The sequence below is a fragment of the Phodopus roborovskii genome, unplaced genomic scaffold, assembly GCF_943737965.1.
Source record: "Phodopus roborovskii unplaced genomic scaffold, PHOROB, whole genome shotgun sequence".
Classification (NCBI taxonomy): domain Eukaryota; kingdom Metazoa; phylum Chordata; class Mammalia; order Rodentia; family Cricetidae; genus Phodopus; species Phodopus roborovskii.
The window spans coordinates 8,346,393-8,369,354 of NW_026126480.1; the positions used below are offsets into that span (position 1 = coordinate 8,346,393).

The 22,962-nt window shown below is 43.8% G+C and overlaps 1 protein-coding gene across 1 annotated transcript in view; it reads left to right on the plus strand.

Moving 5' to 3' along the window:
• Positions 1–22,962, plus strand: part of Tenm4 (teneurin transmembrane protein 4) — a 701,768-nt gene that overhangs the window by 114,054 nt on the left and 564,752 nt on the right. The gene's annotated exons all lie outside the window — the stretch shown is intronic.

A 22,962-nucleotide genomic window follows, 5' to 3' on the forward strand; every position in this document is an offset into this window, starting at 1 on the left:
TGCTACGGAGGCATGATGAAAAAGCTAACAATCCGCATGGCCCAGGGATCTTGCTGAAGTTGTAACAAAGACTTTTGCAGATAAACACTGAGTGCAAGCACTTGCATTTGTTTGTAGTCTTGGTTGGCTCTCCTGGCGACTGCAGAAGTGGGCTGTGTCCTTTGAGCTCTCTCTACCAGTTCTACTGTGATTGTGATCTGCCTGCTCTGCAGGACCCTCTATTGTAGAAGGTAGGTGGTAAACCATATGGGGAGGGAGTTAGACCCCCCCCAGGCCCACTAACCGTGGGTTGAGCCTTTATCATATTGGCAAAAACATCTGCCAACCCACAGGATAAACCCAGCCACAATGATCATCTACATAGACTAAGGAACTTGTGAGAAGTTTCAGGAATGCGGCGAGAATGCCATTGGCTTTTCGAGAGAGTTATCCTGTCTGGAGACACAACATAGAGTGAAGGTTTGCTTCTCAATAAAGATGCATACGTCTGTGTGATACAGGAATATGTTGTCAGGACTGTCTTAGCTATCTACTGGAGGGGAAGAGAGTACAGCTTATCCTTGTGCTCTCCTCTGGATAAAGCAAAGGAGAACATTGTTAGTACGATGCTCAAGCCCTCACACCAGCTTGTGTATTGCTGGGCATTTTGTTGGTGAACTCCGCATTGACCATTAGTGGAAGAAAGTTAAGTTGGGCATGTTTCACTGCTTTTGGGGGATTCTACAATGGTAATTATTTTATATGGAAAAACCTAACTTAAGTCTTAATATTTTAATTATTTTCATTATTAATTACCAAACAAAAAGAATAAAATGAAGTATGCTATTCATTTATAAACTTCCTTTATATACCCTGGGATGTTTAATTTTTGAATCTCAGATACTAAACAATGCTGCTAAAATCTTCAACTGTGAACAAACTGTTTGCTTCTGTTCTTCTGGATGAGTTTGTCTTGGAGGGCGGTGGAATAGTAGAAATAGTTCATGGCTTGTTATGTCACAGTAATATAGTTCTTTAAGGAAAGAGGATTGGAAGTCAAACATTTACACAAAGTGACTTACTGTTTTCTGATTCTAGGCAAGTTGTTTAGTTTCTAAGCCTCAGTTTCTCAACCTGTAAAATGGGAATGGTATCCACTTCAAATCTACCTACTGATGTTTTGGTCAAGATACTAAATTAAAGCATGCACAGCTTTTGATACTATTAAAGGCACATTGGAGGCCATGACATGCCACCAGGCTTTCTAAGGACAGTAAGATTACTGCCACAGTAATGGCTGATGCATTGATGGTGTGGGCTCAGAGATTTATGTGATAATCTCAGTGATAAGCAGCCATCCTGCATCTGCTGGTCCACCTCCATCCCTAGGGTACTGAGGGCCCCATGAAGATCTCCACCCTTCATGCTGGCTGAAAAGAAGGCATCAATCCACCTCCATCCTTAGGGTACTAAAGGTCCAATGAAAGTCTGCATCCTCCAAGCTGGCTGACAAGAAGGCATCAATGCATGGTTAATTATTAAGGGATATGTGTGAGCTAGTTATTAAACACAGTTAGAATTAAAAATTAAAGGACATAACCTTACTTGTAAATAAATAATGTTAAAAACAAAGAGAAAGCACTTGACACTCACCATTTCCCAATTCTTTTATTACATTACCCTGTCCACCTGAAGTCATAAGTCTGTTTTATTTTGGTGGTAGGAACACAGCATGATAGCCGCTTCTGCTCCTGTCTTCCCAGCTCCCCTCTGATAACTTCACTCATTGCATGAAGCTAGCCATAGCAGGAGTATTTACACCACAGAAATGAGAAAACTCTGCAAATCAGCACTATTTATCCATTGACTTACTTACTGTTGCTTCAGGGGGACGGTAGTTAAATATTTCCTAGCATAAGTTTGGGAAAAACTTACTAACAAGCAAGGTTGCTTCATTGTGGAGCAGGGTCTGGCAGAGAGCTGAGATGAATCTCCTTCCAACTGACATTCTTGTTAGAATTTACAGGGAGTTAGTGTTTGGCTTGAGATGATGGCTTAGTATGGTTTTGTAGCCCCTCAATCACAGTGTGTGGAACACCAGAGGCCCCGAGGAAAGAATTATTGTGTAAAATCAACTGTCTTTGTATTCAGACTAGGGTTTTTTAATGACATTTCTCAGGTAGGACCATTTCCCTCCAAGTATTAACTAGTTTCGAGTGCTTAAACAGTGCTATTGAGGAAATTCAGCCTCACAGACAAATCTGACTGGAATTTTCCCATTGTGGGAACAAACTAGTTTTTTGGGGGGGGGTATTTTTTTCCAAAGTAGTTGACTGAATAGAAGGGAAGCAGGTATCATTTGGGCCAGCATGAAATACTTCCAGATACTTTCTTTCTATTATGACCATCTGCCAACACAGGAAATCAGCAAGGGAAATGTCAGCCAGCTTCAATGTAGGACCCAGAGAGAAGAAACCAGGAAGGAAAGAAAAAACAAGAAGCCATAGGAAAGGCCACTGTGATACACCAGGGCCACTGTGGCACACCAGGTCCACTGTGCCATGCCAGGGTCACAGTGATATAACAAGGTCACTGTGCCATGCCAGGGCCACAGTGATATAACAAGGTCACTGTGACATTCCAGGGCCACTGTGACATTCCAGGGTCACTGTGACACACCAGGGCCACTGTTCCATGCCAGGGCCACAGTGATATAACAAGGTCACTGTGACATGCCAGAGCCACTGTGACAAGCCAGGGCTACTGTGACATGCCAGGGTCACTGTGACACACCAGGGCCACTGTGACATGCCAGAGCCACAATGATAGAGCAAGGTCACTGTGACATTCCAGGGCCACAGTAATATAGCAAGGCCACTGTGACACACCAGGGCCACTGTGACATGCCAGGGCCTCAGTGATAGAGCAAGGTCACTGTGACATGCTAGGGCCACAGTAATATAGCAAGGCCACTGTGACACACCAGGGCCACTGTGACGTGCCATGGCTTTTTAGAAATTGAGTTAGAAAAGCAGTTGAGCATGGACAAATAGATTGACATTTCGTGTTTGTATATCTGCTGTTTATGTTCTACTGTTAATCATTTTGATGAATTGTATGCTCTGAGGTAGGACAGTAGACTTCTCCGGGCTTCATTTTTTTTACCATCTCAGAAAAAGTACTTATCCCATTGTTTATTGCTTACATTAAATGAGGCAACATTATGAATGCCCTGGATCATTGAGTTTCCAGTAATAACCCTCAACTGCCATATCAAGGCTGGACAATCAGTTTGAAGTTTGGGGGTATCCAAGATGACTCTAGAAATGAGATACTCTGAATAAGAAAACCCATTTCCATAGGTTGTAGAGTTTTATCTTTTAGTCGTTTCTTTGTTTAAAATATAAAGTGAAACTGTCCTGGTGAACTATGTAGGAGCTTATTTTTGGAGGAGATACTGGTCTTGATTCTGTAGGACCAATATCAACTACAAGAAATTGTGTGGAGTTGGACATGGTGGTACATACCTTTAATAATCCCAGCACTTGTGAGACAAAGGCAGGTGGATCTCAGTGAATTCAAAGCCAGCCTGATCTACCTGCTGAGTTCCAGAACAGTCCGGGGCTATGTAGAGAGACCCTGTCTCAAACCTGTGCCCCTAAAAAGAAGTTGTGTCTTCCTTGATTTTGAAAATCTGTCTCTCTGTCTCTCAAGTCTCTCCCTCTCATCTCCCTCTCTTGCAGTGTGTGTGTGTGTGTGTGTGTGTGTTTGTGTGTGTGTACCCTGTACCACTCCCTCCATGTGGAACTAACCAAAGTGGGGATACTGAGCTCCATGTTTTATAAACTCTACTAGCCTAGAAGAAAATTATTTTAAAAGTCATTTTTGTCATCTCCCATTAGACACCAATTTCCTAAGCAAAATGGAATGTAGGACACTGTTGTATGAATGAAATAGCAGACATGTGGCCAGAGGTTAATAACTCCCATTGCCCAGTCCTGAAAGAAAGAAAAACCACAGTATCACTTCTACTCTTGACATTTGGTTCTGTCACCCCTTGAAGTGAACAAAGCATCTTTGTGTGTTATAAAAATGGCCTCCATTTATGTCTTTCCAAAGTTTTCCAGAGCTGTGACTCTCCATTTGGGGGAGGGGGGAGTGAATAGCGGGTAGAAAGAAAGCTTAGTCTCACAGTGCAAAGCAAAGAAACCTGGCCATCAACCATAAGTTCTACTGCCCCCTAACTCCCACCTGGAACAAGTGGCAATATGAAACAAGAAACTAGAGAGACTCCTACAGTACAGGAAACCTACTGCTCACAGTGCGAAGTATAACCACTGACATATTTATTCTCAGGCTGGTGTAAAATGCTACAAAATGCTGTTGAACTAGAAAGAAAACACAAAAGTACTTTATAATTGTGCTATGGACAGGGATACTCAGAGGCGGTTTTCCCTCCCCAGCTTCCCCCCTCCCGCATTAGCAAGTACTGCAATTGCTCACTGTTGGGTTGTTGCTTCTCTTGCAAGAGCTGTTGAATGACATCAAAACCAGCCTTGTGAATTGTCCTATTCTCCATGGCTTGCAGCTGTGTACCTCTCCAGCAGCCCCAGGGTCACTTTTTCAATCTTGTTCTGTTTTTCTGTAACCTCCTTTTCTCTAGCTATCTGTTCTCCAACCCAATCAGAATCCTCAGAGATACTGGATAAAAAACACCAGTGCCTGCTCTTAAGAAAAACTGTAGAGTTAGGTGTTGCTTAAAACGCAGCTCATGGTAATGACTACTTTAAGTCCTGCTTGGGACCTGCATGTAAGAACAAAGCTTGCTGTTGATACCTGGGGTGAACTCCTTTTTAATCCTTTTTAAACCCATTTCATTTTTCAAAACCCTTCAAGATGATCTTTCTGATGCATTAAGTTTATTTCATGGCTCATGAAAGAGATGCAGCTTCCCAGTGGAAAACCCTACGTTTTGGGCTTTAATGGGCACACAGATCATCTAGGTACTGGTAAGGAGCAGGTTCTGACTCATTGGGTCTGAGATGGGGTCCCTGATTTTTTCATTTTTAACAAGCTCCCAATGGGATATGGATGGGGCTTATATTCTGACAGTACCTTAAGCACCCCAGTTCTCCAGGGGAGGCATTGTTCAGTACCATGGACAGAGCAAACCTTTGCCCTCCTTCCCTTTCCCCCAATCCAAATGTCTGGCTTCTCTGCAAGACCTGTTTTACCAATTGATCATGGAAGCCAAGAAACCTTTTAGAGGCTGCCTAATGATATAAACTATGATTACTCTTCCTCAGAGGAAGCCTCTTGGTCTTCAAGGGTGAGCACCTTAGAGCAGAGACCCTGCCAAGAAGTAAGGTAGAGGGGCAGGACTTGACAAAGCATCAGCTCACATCTTCACCGCATCCTACCAATCGCTCTAGCTTACTTCAGTTCCTGAAACATAAATCTAATTAATCTTTATCAACAAAAACCAGTAGTCATACACCAGGGCAAGAATCTGGAAGATCATGGAACCAGGAGCAGCCACCAGTTGTTTCCTACCTGTCCCCTTCCTGCATTCAAAAGGGAGCCGAGATGCTGTCTAACCCCTGCCTTACCATTTCCTGTCTCCACTTCTTGAGAGCTGGAATTAAAGGCATAAGCCACCACCACCCAGATTCTATGATTAACTAGTGGCTAGGTCCATCCTCTGATCTTCAGGCAAGTTTTATTTGTCATAACACAAACAAAATATCACACAAGTTCCTACCTACTGACTGTGTCTTTCTCTTCACTTGGGGTCATGCAATATCGGTGCAGAATGCTCTACTCACAGAGTTACTCTAGTGAGCTTCACTCCAGCCTTAGTATGCAGCTGAGATGACAAGGCCTTGTCTGTAGTCTGTGACCATGGCTTGCATTTTTGAACTATGATTGGATCCTGGAGCACACATTACTAGGAACAGCTGTGTGTTTATGTCAGTCTAAAATTAGACCAGTCCTTCCTGGTCCTGACCATGTTATGATCACCTGGCAGCTTTGCAAAATGCTCACAGAGGGACCTCACCTAAGACTAGTTACATCAGAGTCTGAGTAGAAAGCAGATCTCTGGTGTTATTAGAAGTTCTCTAAGTGGTCTGGTCATGTGGCCAGGACTGAAGATCTTGGAAGGTGCCATGTTCTCTGTGATACTGTAGATCAGGCTCCAGTTACCTTTGCTTCCTCCTATTGTTATTCAAAATTCTTCCAGCACCTTGTACAATGCAATGGGCTTCCACTAAGTATCTAAAATTTAGTAGCTGATGTAACTAGGTGACCTACACTAAACACCTGCTTCACACACAGAATGAAAAACTCATGCATTTACTTCAATTGCTACCTGACTCAACAGATCTGGGAGTAGACCTTGCTTATCCCACCCTGAAGTGGATGGAGATGAGGCTTAGAGAAGCTGGCTGGATCTGATGAGGTCATGTGAGGACTGCCAGAGCCAGCATCTCAGCTTGATCCAGGTTATACTAGAGCTGTTTAGAACTGGCACCAGTGGGCTTTTGGGGCTAAGGAAGAACCAACACCACAGACAAATGCCTTGTTTCTCTCTACCACCACTTTTAGAGTTTAATGGAAAATACAGAATCCTTTTTAGTATTTTTGTAGTATTCATTTTCAAAACAATAGTAGCCCTTAATAAATATATTTGGTTTGGTGATTAGAGTTATCAATTAGCAGACATAGAGGACTGGCTTCAGGTCCCCTTGAAGATGTCAAAGTCCATGAACACTTAAGTCTCTGAAGTACAAGTATCTGTGTTAATCTTTATACTTAAATGAAATCCTCTATGAATGACTTCCAATAGCCAGTGTAAATTCTGTATAAAAAGGTGTTAGATGAATTGTTTAGGGGATAGTGGGAATTAAAAGCAGCCTGTACATGCTTGGTACAGACATGATTTTTTCCCCACAAATATTTTCACTCCTGACTGTGTTCCAAGATGTAGAACCCAGAGAGGGAGAGACAAAGGTTGTATCAAATGCCTCTTTACCCACTTGAGCTTTATGGTGTCATTGCAAGGCAGGTATTGCTCCTTATACCTGGATAGAAAAGAATCTGAGGCTTGGAGAGGTTAATTAGCCTACCTGTAAGGCTAGAGCCAGAAACAGGCAAAGGTGGATTTTAATGCAGGACTTCCTGGCATGGATCCAGGCCCTCCTTAAGCAGTCTGACTGTTACTTATTTGCAGTGAATGTTAGTAAAATTATCTTATTAGATCCTTGAGCTCAAGAGGGAGATGGATGGCATGATGGCAGACAGGTTCAGGAGGCAAATGCAAGATGGATACAAGTGGGGATTGGCTAACCTGCAAAAGACTACACAAATAGGGTCCACAAACTAAAAGGGCTTCATGTAAAAGTAAAATCTTTTCTATATCTCTAATCCCTGTTTCAATGATCCTAGCATCCCTGGTGTCCCTCCCAGGATACAAGGAGGCAGGTCCCAAGCATGACCATCCCTTTGCCTGCTTGCAGAGGGACACAGAAACACCTCTGTTGTTGCCATTGAAGCTCCTTGATGATGGATGGCAAGCCATTTGTCCAGCCCGAAGCCATTATTCATGAAGGACAATGGAAGCTAACACATTTGGAGAAGAGCAGGAAACAGACAGGAGAGGGATTATGTGAAATAAAGTCAAAGGGAAACTTAGGAGTCTCATTTCCCAAGCCTCGAAAGCAGCAGGGATGAAGCTTTCTGCAGGAGCTGGCTGTCAGCAAATGCACTGGCTTCCTGCTGACCATTACTAGCCAGCACGGGAAGTGACTGTATAGACTTTAGTGGAGAATTACCCCTGAGACAGCATTACATGGGACATACTTTGGTATGAAGGGGAGTCTAGTGTGCATGAGATTTACTTTACTTTGTAGTGAAGAACTGACCTATAAAGAACTGGGTCAGCAGGCGTTTCCTTTGTCAGGAACACTGATCCCTGGGCATGGGTCTGGGAATGTAAACAGGCTTTGTCTCACTTGGCCTGGGAATCACTTTCTAAAATACTAGAAACCCCTCTATGTAATATGAGGAAAAGTTAATGCTGTATGTATGAACATGGGGTTAAAGATAATAAAGGCTTCCAGTCAGAGACATAGTCTCAAGCCTGCTTCTTTGGCTTTGGCTTTGGGTCAAGAAGCATCATTGGCTGCACAGTCTGATGCTTTTCTGACAGTGGCTAAGTAGATGGATAGCCAGCCACGACAGTAATAAAGCACACAAATCTCCACTGTGTGTGTGTGGGGGGGGGGGCTTGCCCTGTGGCTTGGAAACTGGGCATCTCAGTAAGTGAAGGGAAGCAGCCTACTTAAGACCATGCTTAGGGTAGGGTTGGCAGAGTTGGAGCACACTCTGCCAAGTACTCATTGTGTCTTGGGTCTTCTCATGATGGGTGGTAGCCTTCCATTGAATGGCTCTTGGGAACACATCCCGATGGGTGCTTGCTGCTTGCTTGGTTACTTTTGTAGATGCTATTTACTGGTCAGTGCTTAAGAAACTCATTTCTGGAACAGCATAGCCTTGAGTCGAGCATAAGCCCTGTTGCTTGCTCAACCTTGATTGGGTGTATTCCTCGGCCCCTCTATAACTTGGTTTTTATCATAATAAAATATGAGACTATAGGGCTGTCCAGATGGGTCAGCAGTTCAAGGGGCCAAGCTTAAGGACCTGAATTTCATCCCCAGGACCCACATTGCAAAAGGAGAGAAACAAAGGGAGAAAACTAACTCCTGTAAGTTGTCCTCTGACTTTCATGCATGTGATGTGTTTGGGGTGCATCTACCCCACCAACCAACACACACAAACACACACACACACACACACTCATACTCACATTCAAATAAATGAACATTAAATATAAAGTAAAAAAAATCTACTTCATAGAAGGAATATACATGCTAGATATGTAAAATAAATTAATATTTGTAAAACATTAAATAAGCTAATATATTTAAGATATTAATTAAACTAACATATGAAGTATTAAATAATCTAAGATACAGCAGTTGCAATAATATCTGACGCATATTATTCTATGATTGTTTTGAGTTACTATCATTGTGCATTTGTGTGCACAGATGCTCTTGTATATGTGGGTACATGAGCACATGTATGTGAATGTATATGAATGTAGAAGCTAAGCAAAGACCTTTGGTGTCATTCCTCAGGAGCTGTCAACCTTGTAGTTTGAGATAGGGATTCTCATTGGGACTTGGGACTAATTTATTGGACTAGATTGGCTAGCTGAGTAGCCCCAGTGATCCTATTATCTCTACCGCCCCCCACTGCTGGGATTATAAGTGTGTACTAACTAGTACATTTGGGTTTTTACATGGGTGGTGAGGAAAGAACTTGGGACCTTGCACTTGCAAGGCTGGAACCTTACTAAGTCATCACTCCAGCCTTGTAAACTAATATGCAGTGAAATCTTGCTCATGTCCACTTTTGTTCTGATGCGCGAGGAATGTAGCAGTGAACATCATATGGCCCTTTCTTCATGTGCTCCAATGAGGATCAGCTACCTAAATGAAAATTCTCCATGACAGGAAGTAATGTGTCCTCTGAAAGGTATTCAGGAGAATTGTTGCAGGGATTCATCAGTGGGAGAGATAGAGACCAGTTTGCTGAGCCAAGAAAACCCTTCTGGAGAAAAGAACATTGATTATGAGGCTTAAGGGCAAGGAAGAAATTCTGACCTGGTGACAGCAGATGAGAGCTTGCATCCCCGCCTTGGAGATACTCTTCCTGTGGGAGTAGATAGGGGCTTTGCAGCTAATGAAATAATCTCAGGGAAGGAAAGAATAAAAGAATTGAAAATTAGCAGCCATTTCTCAGAGTACTAGGGAACTCTGAGAAGGGACAAGGCCACAGGGGCTTAAATGACAGGGATGCTGTCCACATGTTGGCAGGGATGAGGGGGGCACTGAAGTGTTTGGATTGTTCCAGAAGAGAAACAGTCAGCATGAACACAGATGTAGAGGTGGTGTGTGTGTGTGTGGTGTATGAATGTCTGTTTTTCTGTCTTCCTCTCCCTTTCCCCCTCCCTCCCTCCCAACACCCCCCTTCTCTCTGAAGATTTGTATGAAAACTGGCAGGCTAACTGGAGAGAATTTGGCCAGAGAGCTTAGAGGATAAGCTTGAGGGGCTGTAGTCCTCAAACCAGAGAGTAGCAAGTGAGTTTGTTTCCACTCTGAAGATTTTTATGGACTCATAAAACTGTATCTTGTGGGCTTGTAAAGCATCAACTCAATCCACAAAGTAGGATTAACAAGGTACAACAGAAGCAAGGTCCCAGGAACTAAATAGTGCACCTGCTGTATTTGTCCTTTTCCATTCATCTTTCAGTTACTTGTTTCTCACACTCAGCCCCCCAAGAGCTCTGCAATGGGAGTGGCAGGGAGCCCAAGAAACCAGCATTTAAATGTTGGACACAGCACTGAGCAGTTGAACTGTATCCTTGTGACCACACTCTCCTGTCACCTAAGCATAGAAGCAGAGTCACAGGTTTTCAGTGGACTCGGGGCTTTGGTTTCTCTTACTCCAAGCCCTTGTCTCATCCACTTCAAAGGAAATCAGTGTACTAATCATTGTCAGATGCAGGGTCTGGGCCAGCATTAAGTTCCAAATGCCCATTGTACACAGGGCAATCAGGATGTTTCCATCATGTAGACTCCCCGACGGTGGCTATGCTGCAGGTTGGGAGTGGAGAAAAGTTTATTAAAATCCATCCTGTCCTCTCCATTCCTAGGGTAAGCAGTGAGTAGTGAGGATGCAAGAAGGAACCCAGCAGTCACGTGCATTGGCTTCCAGCCAGCTCTGTATCCTGTGACCCTTAGATTCTGCTTTCCATCCCTCTAAAGCAAGTGTTTCCCACCTTCTTCAAAGCTCATGGAAAGGCAGTGTGTGGGGTGCCCAGGTGGAACCTGGCAGTTCATAGATCTTCAGTCACTACATAGCTCCATTTGTTCACAAGAGAGACTTTCAAAGAAACCTCATACCTTGCTCACCAGAGTTATAGCTCTTCTTTGATGTTAGAGACCAAAGTCTTTCTTGTATCTCAGGTTTGGGACCATTTGCATGTTAGATTGATATCAAGGTGTTTGGTGAGTTCTTTCCTAACAGGTTGTATTTGCAGCTTCTTTATGCCCCACCAGGTGGGAACTGACACTTTGTATTCCTCCTCCCTGTGTATAGGCCCCTGAGTAGGGATTGGTGGATGAGGCAGAGCCTTTTTTTTTTTTAGCTGCAAGGGCAGAAAGAACCAATCACAATGGCCACAGTGCTGGGTGTTGATGCAGTTGATGGGGACACAGGGACTGTGGTCCCCAGCAGCTTTCTATCTGCTTCTGCTTGGAGGAATCAAGGCCAGACTCTCATAGGCTGACTCAGATAGGTTTTTCAAGTCAAGACTGAGATAGTCAGCTCTGCATGGCAAGGACATTGGGTGGGAAACAGCAGAACAATTTCATGTGAGTGTCACTTTATGAGTTCTCAGATAAGGAAACCGATGCTGTGAGAATTCACCAGTATCAAAATGATCAGCAGGACCCCAGCATGTCTTTTCTTTTCTCTGGTGTCTCCGCATCCTCCACTTGAGCATCCCTTCCAGCCCCACAATCCATGCTGCACAGTGTGTGGCTCACACAGTGTGTGGCTCACAGCCTGCAAGCCAGTGTGAAACCAGCTTGGCTCTTGGTCTATTTATCTTATCTCCTATTTATATTTGGAAGCCTGCTTCTTCATCTGTTAGAACTGCCTGCATTGCACGCCCTGGAAATGTCTCTGTTTACCTTGATGTGCTGTGAGCACAATCCAGGGTTATTAATAAAACACTGCAGCTTCCCAGCTGCTAGGGCTAAAGAACTGCTATAAAATCGATGGCCGCAGCTGGGGGTTCTAGTTGCCCTACTGAGAACCCCCACTCTCCACAGGCCCCATCTGACCTTAGGGACCAGGGTGAGTCAAGGGTCACTGAACCAACCTGCTTGGGAAACACTGCCCTGTTTTACCTTTTGCATCCTCAGATGGTGGTAAAACCACATTTCTGTAGATTCTCAGATATAGCAAACAGACACAGTTTGGTCACACATTTTGTCTTAGTATTAAAGAAAATACCAATATCTTACCAAAATAATTACTTTCACAATCTTCTAGAAAGCCTGCCTTCCCTTGTGGCATCCCCACTATTTTTCAGGGCACCATTTTGAATGGCAGCTACCCCTCTGTCTATGTTTACCGTGATAAACTCCACAACCAAATGCAACTTGGAGAAGAAAGAGTATTTAACTTCAACATCATGATAACAGTCCATCACTGAAGGAAAGTAGGCAGGCACTCAAGCGGGGCAGGAACTTGGAGGCAGAAACTGAATCAGAGACTGTGGAGAAAGCTGGTTATGGCTCTGTTGCCACTGGCTTGCTCGGCCTTCTTTATTTTTAATTCATTTTTAAATTTTTAGTTAACTTTTTTTCTATTTTTGAGATTATCATATGCAACCCAGGGCCACCTGCTCAGCAGTAGCACAGTGAGCTAGGCCCTCCCATTTCAATTACCAATCAATAAAAAGCCCCACAGATCTGCCCACATGCCCCTGTGATGAAGATAGTGTCTCGATTGAGGTTCATCTTCCCAGATGTCTTTAGCTACTGCCAAGCTGACATAAACTAACCAGTGTAAAGTTTTGTTTGCCGGTCTCCACCACACCCATACTGTTGTATGTTCTGTGACTTGACTTTGCAGGTCCCTGGGCCTGCATGTGGTGTGGTTTCTCATGAGAGCATTACTATGTGTACTATTGATACACAGTCCCAGTTTGCGGTTATTCAAAATAGGAATTGTGTGATGGTGCAAACATGACACAATCAGGAGAAGACATACTTGATGGGTGTTTGTCTCTTGCTAGGCTTGGGATAAACTGTAAGACATTCTTCCAAAATGCTGGGCAGTGAAGCAAGGAGATGTCAGTCACACAATCAAAACGGGAAACAACAGTGCACTGTTTCTGGTCAGGTGTACTACGTGCACGTGTGTGTGTGGACAAGTATGTGTGGTACACATGTTTTTGCATGCAGATTCGTGTGTACATGCACGTGTGCGTGCTTCAGTGTGTGTGTGTGGGGGGGTGTAGACCAGAGGTCAACCTCAGGTGTCTTGCTCATTTGCTCTACATTTTATTTTTTGAAAGGCCTCTCTCACTGTGCTAGAGCTCATTGATTGGACTAGGCTGGCTGGCTGGCCAATGACCTCCAGGGTCTGTCTGTCTCTGCCTCTTCTCTACCCAGGAGTGTGCTTACAGATGCTCACCTCTGTGTCTTGCTTTGAGAATCAGAGCTCTGATCTTCATATCTCACACTTAGCATTTTCCCAACCTAGCCGTTTCCCAACCCTTTAAGAGTGTTTTTGACTCATAGTATTTTTAACTTATAGTGGGTTTATGAGCTTTGACCCCATTGGGAGCAAAGGAGAGTCTATACACACAACATAAACTCTTCCAGTCACCAAGATCCACATTCCTTTCCATGCCCTTATTCTGACTTCACTGCTGAGGTGGGGTGGCTATTCCCTTTCCACAGATCCAGAATCAAGATTGAGAGAATGAAATGACTGTCCTGTGTCATGGGTGCAGAGAATCTCACATTTGACCATGGCTTTGCAGAGTGGGCTGAGTGTGGCCAAGGAGGCAGCAGGTGCCCATGCTAATGTCTGATTTAAGTCATACTTGCAATGTATAACCCTGTTCAGGGACCTGCCCCTCCCCTTGGGAGCTCAGTTTCCTCCACTGTAAAGTGAGGTTACTGCCCTAAATCAGAGCTTCTTAATGTGAACATGTGGCCGGGAAGAAAATAACTGAAAGTTAGCATTTTCTCCCATTGCGAATATAGGCAATAAACCACAATAGCATTAGCAGTTTCTGGGACTTTGTTACCAGGAAGAATCAGATATTTTTGTATCCCATTATAGTTATTGGAGATGCCTCAAAATATCATTTGCACTCATCACTACCTCAAGGTTATGATAGTTATTAGACAAGCCGTTAGATCTTGTTATGACTTGGAAAAGAAATAAAAATATAACAATCACAAATTTCTCATTTTAACATTTTGATAACTATTTCAATATAATTGGTTTCCTTTGTAATCCGATTGGTTTTTATTTCATGCATTTAAAAGACATGAGTTTTTTTTTTTCTTTCTTTCTTGGAGAGGGTCTATGTATTTCAAGGGACTGCTGACAAGGTTCCTGGGACCCCAGAGGTAAGACCTTGCTGAGTCACTGCAGGATCCCATGTTCTACCAGGCCCAGATGCTCACTGAACAGCCCAGCCTATCCCCAGTCCCAGCCCCATCTGCTTCCACACCTGGGGCAGCTGCAGAGATGCTCCCCTGGGCCCCATGCAGCTTGGATGGCATTGAATTTCATCAGACCAGAGCCTCCAGGTCTATAGTCTAAGGAAGGCTGGTGCTATCAGAGAAGTGTGGGTTGGTTGGGAGGAGGGAGGTAGAGGTGCTAAGCCCATTCAGGTCTTTTGTGATGGGCAACATCTAGTGCTAAAATATCTTGGTCTCATCTCTCACAGCTGACATCCTCCTCAACCCTGCTCTTCTGTAAAATCTCCATGGCAGTATCACAGACCCAGAGAGTTTGGTTGTTTCTTTATGTTTTGTAGGGAAAGGTGCAGAAAGGCCAGAGACCAGAGTCACATAGGACAGGTTATAGGAAAGGAAAGGATGGTTGGAGGATGAGGTTGAGCTCTGTCACACATGAGCATGCATATATGTGCCTGTACACACACACACACACACACACACACACACACACACACACACACACAAGTGAGGAGAAGCAGAGCTGCAGACAGGAACTAGAGTAGGCATGTAAACTTGTAGCCAGGGCAGGAACCATGTGTTCCAAGAGCACAAGGCACAATAGAACTAGTGATAAGACCATACCAGTGAAAGATGACTGTGGCTCTATCTAGGGTCACAAATGGAGTAGACAAGTAGAGAAAAGTAGACAGAAACTGGAAGAGCTTGAGAAGGCAGAGAACCAGCAGAGCTAGAAGATGGTGAGCTATTCGACAAAGAGCTAAGGGTGACAGGGTGATGTAGGTCCTCCACTTGTTGACATGGGGACCAGCAAAGGGAAGCTCCCAGCAAAGTGGTAGACTGTGGGGTGTGAACTGTTGCCCTGTGGAGTTTGAGGTTAATAGGTGGTTCCTAGCATCAAAACAATTGTTTCTCTCTCATGCTAATTACTCTGCAGTTGGTATCACTCTCCCATGCTTCCATGGCAACCATCAGACTAGAGGAGTAAAGCCTACTTTAGGAGGTTGCTGGAATGATTATTGCAAATATGGAATGGAAGCATCTGATGCATTGTGAGCTGTCTGTGGCTTCAGGTGGTCTCTGGCAGTGGTTGAGTCCCCAGGAATCTCAGAGAATCCTATTACAAAGAGGTTCAAGTGTGTTTTCCCCTATGGGATGAAATTTGAGTCCATAACAAGCATCTGCTGCATCTGTTTCCTTGACTATTGGAAGGTAGTCCCTACTTTTGTCTCTGGCACTTGAGATTGTGTCACACAACGGCATCACTGGATGAAATTCAGATATATGGTTTCCAGTATTATTTCTGTGGCCCTGGTAGGCTGTGTAAGTTCTCCAAGCCTTCGTTTCTTATGTCAAAAGAAGAAATGGCAATGCCTCTAGTTGATTAGCACCATTGAAGTTGAAGTTCAATAAATTTATGTAAAGTTAATGTAATAAAATTCACCTTGCCAGGTGCATGGTGGGTACTTAGTAACCTTCTTTGCTTTGGTTTTTGCTGCATGATCATTTCTCCAACGCCTCAGAGGTGAAAGCAGGAAGAGATAGTCAGATGCCAGATCCCTCTCAGAATGACCTCTGCCTAACCTCTGCCCATGTCTCCTGTTACCTTTTCACCCTTGAGGCCCCGTTACATCAGGAAGGCATTTTCTCCACACAAACCTTCTCTGTCTCTAATGCCATTTTCCAGCCCATGACTAGTAACTTCTGAGTCTCTAGTTCCCAGTGAGTGTTGCCTTGTCCATGAAGCTTTCCTGGTGCTGCTAAGGCTAATCCAAGGCTCCTTTTTTGTTCCAACAGCACTGTTATCTGGCCCTCTCTTGAACAATCTGAGGAGTTACTTTGGGGCTGTGGGATATTTGTACTTCCTTCACTGGAAACCTCTTGTGTCTATGGCCTTTTCTCAGAGCAGAGCACGTGGTCCACACATGTGAGATGTTCTGACTGAGTGGTATAGAATTCATTTGGCTATGGTGAGGATGGTACCATAGTCACCCTTTCCATGGGTCCCCACATGTCAGCACAGGGCCTGTCGGGCCTGCCTCAGAAGACACTGTACCACTTAAGTCAGAAAGAGGCATGCTGAGTAGGTTTTGTAGCTGGTGTCTAAAAGGACATCCTCAGGACACCTAAAGAGAATTCAGGCCTGAAGCCTGTAGAAACAGGCTGACATACAATGCTACATAGTGACTGAATTGAGTTTCCTGGTGCCCATTGCTAGAGGTCCTCAGCTGGATCATCTGTGACTCTATCCCTGTCTGCTTCATCCTCTATCCTATCCCCAACTTCAGTGTGTCATCACTACAGCCATCAAGGAGCTTTAGAATAAACTGGGCCCTGGGCATCCAGCATCAAACCCCTTGAATGCAATCCTACTGGTAGAACCAGAGGTCTGAAATTCATCCTTCCTAGTCCACATGTCTGGCTGCTCTCTCAGAGGCTTGACATCTTCTTGCCTGCCTGCCTGCCTGCCTGTATCAACATGGATCCGTATTTCACACCCCCTGCTTGGACCTTCTGCTGGCAATGGCTGTTCCCAACTTCACATTGTCACCCATTAGAACAGAGCTTCACTGGGTTCCACTACTGAGCATGAGACCCCTTCTTACACTTTGTGCTTTAGACATGTTTGATCATCCAGAATGAACAGTTGAAAGATCAATCGGGGCTGGGGAGATGGCTCTTCTGTAACATGTATATTGTAGTAAAGAGACCCACTTTGTAGTTAAGGAAGATGAGGCTTGGAGGTGCTAAGTGAGTTTTTTTCAGTGTCACATGATACCTTTGGTACAAATCTGGGATTTGATACTTTTGACAGGGTACACAGACTTCGGGACCCACTCCTTCTTGAATAGCTATTAACAGCTCATAGTTTCTGGGAAAGGGAGAATCATTCTTTTTCAAGCTTGTGACCACTTGTGGGTCTCCTATACTCCAGTGGATGGTCCCCTATCCATGTACATATGGTCAGTATTATCCAAATTTAGTGTGTTATGAGAGTGAGAGAGAAAGTTGGGGCTTGAACACAGATGAGGCCCATGCTCTTTCTGTTTTCTCAGTCACCAGTTCCTTTCCATGTGCAGCCCAGAGATGGAGGCTGGCAATTGTTTGTCAAGTGGAAGAGTGAGCATGAAATTGCTGGGTGGAGAAGTTGCTCTTCTAAGCAAAGCTAGCTTACTGGAGTTGTTAAAATTAGAAAGCCCCTCTCCCATTGATCCGGAGGTATGGTTGAAAATTGACGGCATCCTGCAACATCTTGGATGGTTCCTAGACCTCTTGTGTTTTAGATGAATAATAAACGCCATTATTTTTATAGGAAACTCCCCCTGAAAGCAGGGTAATGCAGAGCATCCTGCTAGGACTGCCTGCCGATGGGACAGCTGTCTGGAAGCCCTAACTGATCCTTGGAAAGCCAGTTAATGCATTAGTGTTTCATTCTTGGCCCTGCCAGGCCATGGGGAGTTGTTAGGTGGTGGGGGTTGAGACCTTGTGTCTACAGCATAATTTTTTTCATCCTAAATTGCTTCCATCACCCTGACCACACACGAGAGATGAAATCTAACTGAGAAGGAGTGAGAAAGGACAGGACCTTTGATTCTAAAATGCCCAGGAGAAAGCACAAGTGAGCATGTTTTGATACCCTAATCAGCAACAGAAGTCCAGTTGAAAAAAAAAAAAAAAAAACCCAAGCCCCAGCAGTAATGACATAGGAAATTACAGCGCTTCATCCTCGGGGAAAACTTCTTCACTCAGCCATCTGGTAGCAAGGCAACTGGCCTAGCTTAGATCAGCAGTTTCCTGAAAGTGTCTACACCTGATGAGCAGACACTTAAAGCTCACACAATGTGTCTGAGCCTCAGCATCTCTGGAGCCGCATGAGTAAAAGTCTATGGAAGCTTCCGGAAGGACTATTTATGCCTTCCTCAGACTTGCTGTGCTGAGTCACTGGAGTACATAACTCACTCAGGTCTGACATCCACTTTGATACAAGATCAACCCAGTAAACTTCTCAGCCCTCCTGATGGGTGGGCTTGAAAGTTCAGATGCTCCTTTTCAGTGCAGTTAGAGGATGGCTGTACCATCCACCTTCCATTCCATCCCCAGCTCTCACACACTGGCACAAGGCAGCTCTGAGACCCAGCCATGGTTTCCTCTTCAAGTTGTCTCCCACATGAACTGGAAGTTTGGGAAATTGGTGAGTTCCTAACACCTGTCACCATCACCCCACTGACTGGATTAGTGTTCTAATGCCAGTCTTCCTGAGTTCCTAATCTTGGTCCCACCCAGACATGGTTGTAGGCTCCCAGTCTTCGAATTTGGGAGGCTGTGGGAGAAGGAGCCATGTTCTTGGGCTACAGACTTGACCTGTTCAAAATAAAACAAATCTTGGCTCTACTACTCAATGTTTCTTTTAGGCAACTTTGTCAGCCTTTCAGTGCTCTGGTTTCATCTGGAAAACAAGGAAATGGCAGCACCTAATTCACAAAATTGTAAATGAAAATTAAATGAAGTAATATTTACAGAGCATTTAGGACAGTGCATGGCCCACTTGGGCTGCTCTGGCCATACAACTAGAACAAGCTGCCTGTAGCATCATAAGCAACACATTAGGGCCTAGGGAGTTTCAGAAAGATGGGAGCAGGGACAAAAGAACACAGCCCTGTAAACGTGGTGGTAGGAGCTTAAGGGATCCCAGGCAGAGAAGCACCAGAGTAAGAACCAGAGTTGGCAACTTAGCTACCTCACTGCAATCATCTGGTATTTTCCAGTTTGTTGAATCTCTGCTGGATGTCAGGCATAGAAGACTGGCAATCCTGAGGGTCAATGCTCTAAGCATCTGTACATTTCAGGTGGAAACATAGAGGCTCAGGGAGATCACAAATTCTGCATAAGGTTGACAAGCTTGGGAGGAAATCAGAGGCAGGAGTCAAACCTAGGCTCTCATAGCAGAGCCAGTGGTTGTCAGTGGTGTTTTCTAAGGACAAAGGAGTACCATCCATTGTCCCCACCACTCTCTTCCTTGGAGACTGAGATGGAGAAGAGAACTTTTCAGGAGGAGTAGGAGATACTGAAGCAATGACTAGAGTGTTTGGGGATGAGGCTGAAACAAAAGCAGAACCCAAGCTACTGGTAGTATCTTGGTCTTAGCTACCTAATGAAAACTTGACTCCGACCGTGGCAACAGAGAAACTTTGATCTTTCTTGGGGCCTCCTTCACAGCCCACAGGGTCGTGATTTACTGAATTCCACTTCAATATGTCAGTGGTCAGAGGGAAACAAAAGCAAGTTACCAACAGGTCCCTGGCAACTGGGGTAGATTGACTTGAGAAGATTATACTGACCTGAAGAAATGACACTTCACCCACCATCTTCTTTTCCTGTTGCTTTGATACAAAGCAGCTTAAGGGAAAAGGGGTTCATTCAGTCTCACAGTTCAAGGTCCACTCCATCCCAGCAGGGCCATGGGAGTTGGAAATAGCCAGCTTCATCACAAACACAATCTGCAATAGAGAGCTATGTATGCAAGCTTAAACTCAGCTCATGTTCTCCTTTTATCCAGTCCAGGATAAAGCCCCTGCCAAGGAAATGGACTCATTTTCAATTATGGTGGGTCTTCCCACAGGTATGCTTAGAGGTTCATATTCCAGGTAATTCTAGATCCTGTCAAGGCAACAACTGATATCCCACCTGACTTTTTATGTCCCTCTCTGGAACCCTGTAGGATAGTGAGTGTAGAGTGAACAGAGTCTCAGTAAATTTGGTGACTAGATGCTGTACTGATGATAAGGCAGACTTGGGGAGCAGAATAGAGATGTCTAGATATAGCCAGAGGAGAGCAGAGCCTCTCTTCCCTTTATCTGCTTCCCTCCCCCATTTAACTCAGAAAAATAACATAAGAGGAAATATCTATAAATATGTCTCACTCTATAGAAAGAAAAATTCATCAAGTCAATAATTTCAGTCATGCAAATTTATTTTTGAATGTGGGAGGGAAGAGGGTAAATTTGATGTAATTACTACATAATTTGACTTAAAATTGAGTCCATTGAAGAGACATTTATTGAATATGGGCCCAGAGGGTAGAGAGACACTGGAGCTGTAGAGGAGCACGTGATGTGGGTCTAGCCTTCCAGGCACTAGGATGCTTGTTGCCAAGGCTAAGGCTTGACTTTTATGTATGGGGGTGGGGGGAGATGTGATGGTCCTTCATGATTGCTTTAAGTAAAATCCTGGCATTTGGTACAGACCTGGTTTGTTGCCTCATCTTCTGTCTGTCATCATTAAAATTTGGAGGAAGCAGGTATGGTGGCACATACCTATAATGCTAGGGACATGAATGGACAGACAGACAACAGCCAGCATTGCTGTTCCCAGCTTCTAGAAACAACCTTGTAAGGCTCAAGAACTCCAGTGATTTCAAGTTTTAATTTTAGTAGAGCAGGAAGTTTGAAGGGGTTATTCATTCATGTATATAAAACACCCAGAGAGAATTGCAATAGAAGATGTGTGTGTGTAGCATGGGCAGGGGTGTCCTGCAGAAATCCGTATGAGAGGAATCAGTAGCTTGGTGAAATTGTAGAATTCAGGGTTCTGGTTAATCTCTGCTGATGTGGTAGGTGCATGGGGCCTTGGTATTTTAGTCTTCATATCTTCATTGTAAACATTATTTTCTTCATGTCTTAACAACGAGCTCTGTTGGGAAGTTAACATGCTCATGATGCTAACACAGGCAGAGAGACTCAGATATCCCTTAGCCATTGTGAAGGGAGAAAAATGAACTTATTTAAGGTCTATTTGGAGGTAGAATTTATAGGCATTGGTGAATAATTGGCCAGGGCCAGTGTGACATGTAGGATGGTGTCAAAACAGCTATCCAGGACTCTGGTGGAAGCAATTAGGAGCCGATGCTGTGATTGAACATGTTGGAAGAAAGCTAACAACAGCAGTTGCTGCAACAGTAATAATAAAGGAATAGACAAATGGAAAATTCTTTTGTACCAACACGGATAGTCCAGCACCTACTCAGAAATAGGTAATGGGCAGCAAGCATGTTAACTCCCCAACAAAGTTACTTGCTAAGACACGTAGAAAAACATGTTTATATTGAAGATATGCAGATTAAAATGCCAAGGCACCATGCGCCTACCACACCAACAGAGATAAACCAGTATCCTAATGTTTAATATTGACAAGAACAGGAGGAGCTGGTATGCGCATGGACTGCTGGTAGAGATTAAAGTGATACATTCTTCTGTGAGGGGTATTTACACATTTTTTAAAAAACTGTTCATCAGTGTAGCTTAAGTACATAATCAGACTGCTATGTGAGAAATGTTTGAAATATTTATTAGCAAAAAATTGGGAAGCTTATACCTCCATCAGTGGGGGGGGATTTAATTACCCATCTACATAGCCATTTTAGAGTATGTTATTTTACTAAGTTAAAAAGACATTAAAGTCAGTATACACGGTGTGACCTTGTTTTAGAAAACATCTGAATATGTCTACATCTGTTTCTCAGTATTCTTATAGAAAGGCTAGAGGGGCCTGGATCTAAATTAATACTGCCAGGTGGTAGTAACTTTTAAAAATATTTAATGTATTCTGGTAAATAAAAATGACTTTAAAAGAGAAAGCTATCTGTGGCTGCACCCTCACAGACAATAATACTTGATTCATTCTGATGTGGATGGTGGGCAGAGGACTCTAGAGAGAGGGATTTTGGGTGTGGAAGAGACTGACCAGGGCTATGTTCTGTTGCTGCTTCTGCCAAGCCTTCACTGAAAGAATGAGGACTTGCACAAGACACCAAAGCAGGTTAATCCACTTCTACAGACCTTTTCACCTATTTGCTATATTCTCATAAAAGATTCACGCCAATTCATTTTAAACCAATGACAGGAAGCAGGAGCTTAGAGTTCTAACAAGCCTACTCCACATCCTCATCAGCCAGAGTCCAGCACAGCCCCTTGATGGCTGGGGTTTCGTCCTCATTTCCAGTGACAGTGGAGTCCTGGGTATTATGTGACAGGCCCTTTCTATTCCCTTGGCTACTATCTTGGATCTTTGAATAAAGAATCACTTTCAGTCACATGTTTTGAAGCCTGGATGCTTCTTATTGAAGTGCTCTTTTGGGGAACTTAAACAGCTATTGATAAGATCTTGTCACTGTATGAAAGCACTGACTATGTTACAGAATGGGCGGAACCTGCTTTGATTTGGAAATAGAACTTAATTGGTAGCCAAATGCCAAGTAGTTATAGATTGGAGTTCTGAGGACAGGTTGCAGGACAGGGAGTGACTATATTCACAGAGCACTGGATTAGAAATGGCAAGTCCTGGCTCCTTCAATTCCTAGCTATGTGAGCTTGGGCAACTCTGGTGATGTAACAAAATGTAAAGAGCTTTTGTTACCTTAGCTTTAAAATGTGATAGCTCTAAGTTCTGACACAGAGTAGCCAGGGACCAAGTGTAAGTGACCCCAAGTGGTAGATAGATGAGCAATTTCAAACTTCAAAAGTTACATATTCTAATGAGGTACTAGAAAATATGTGTTACATAGGCAGTACCTGAATCCTGACAGTTTGTAGACATTTCTGTAGAACAGCTACTATGATGACCTCTTTTA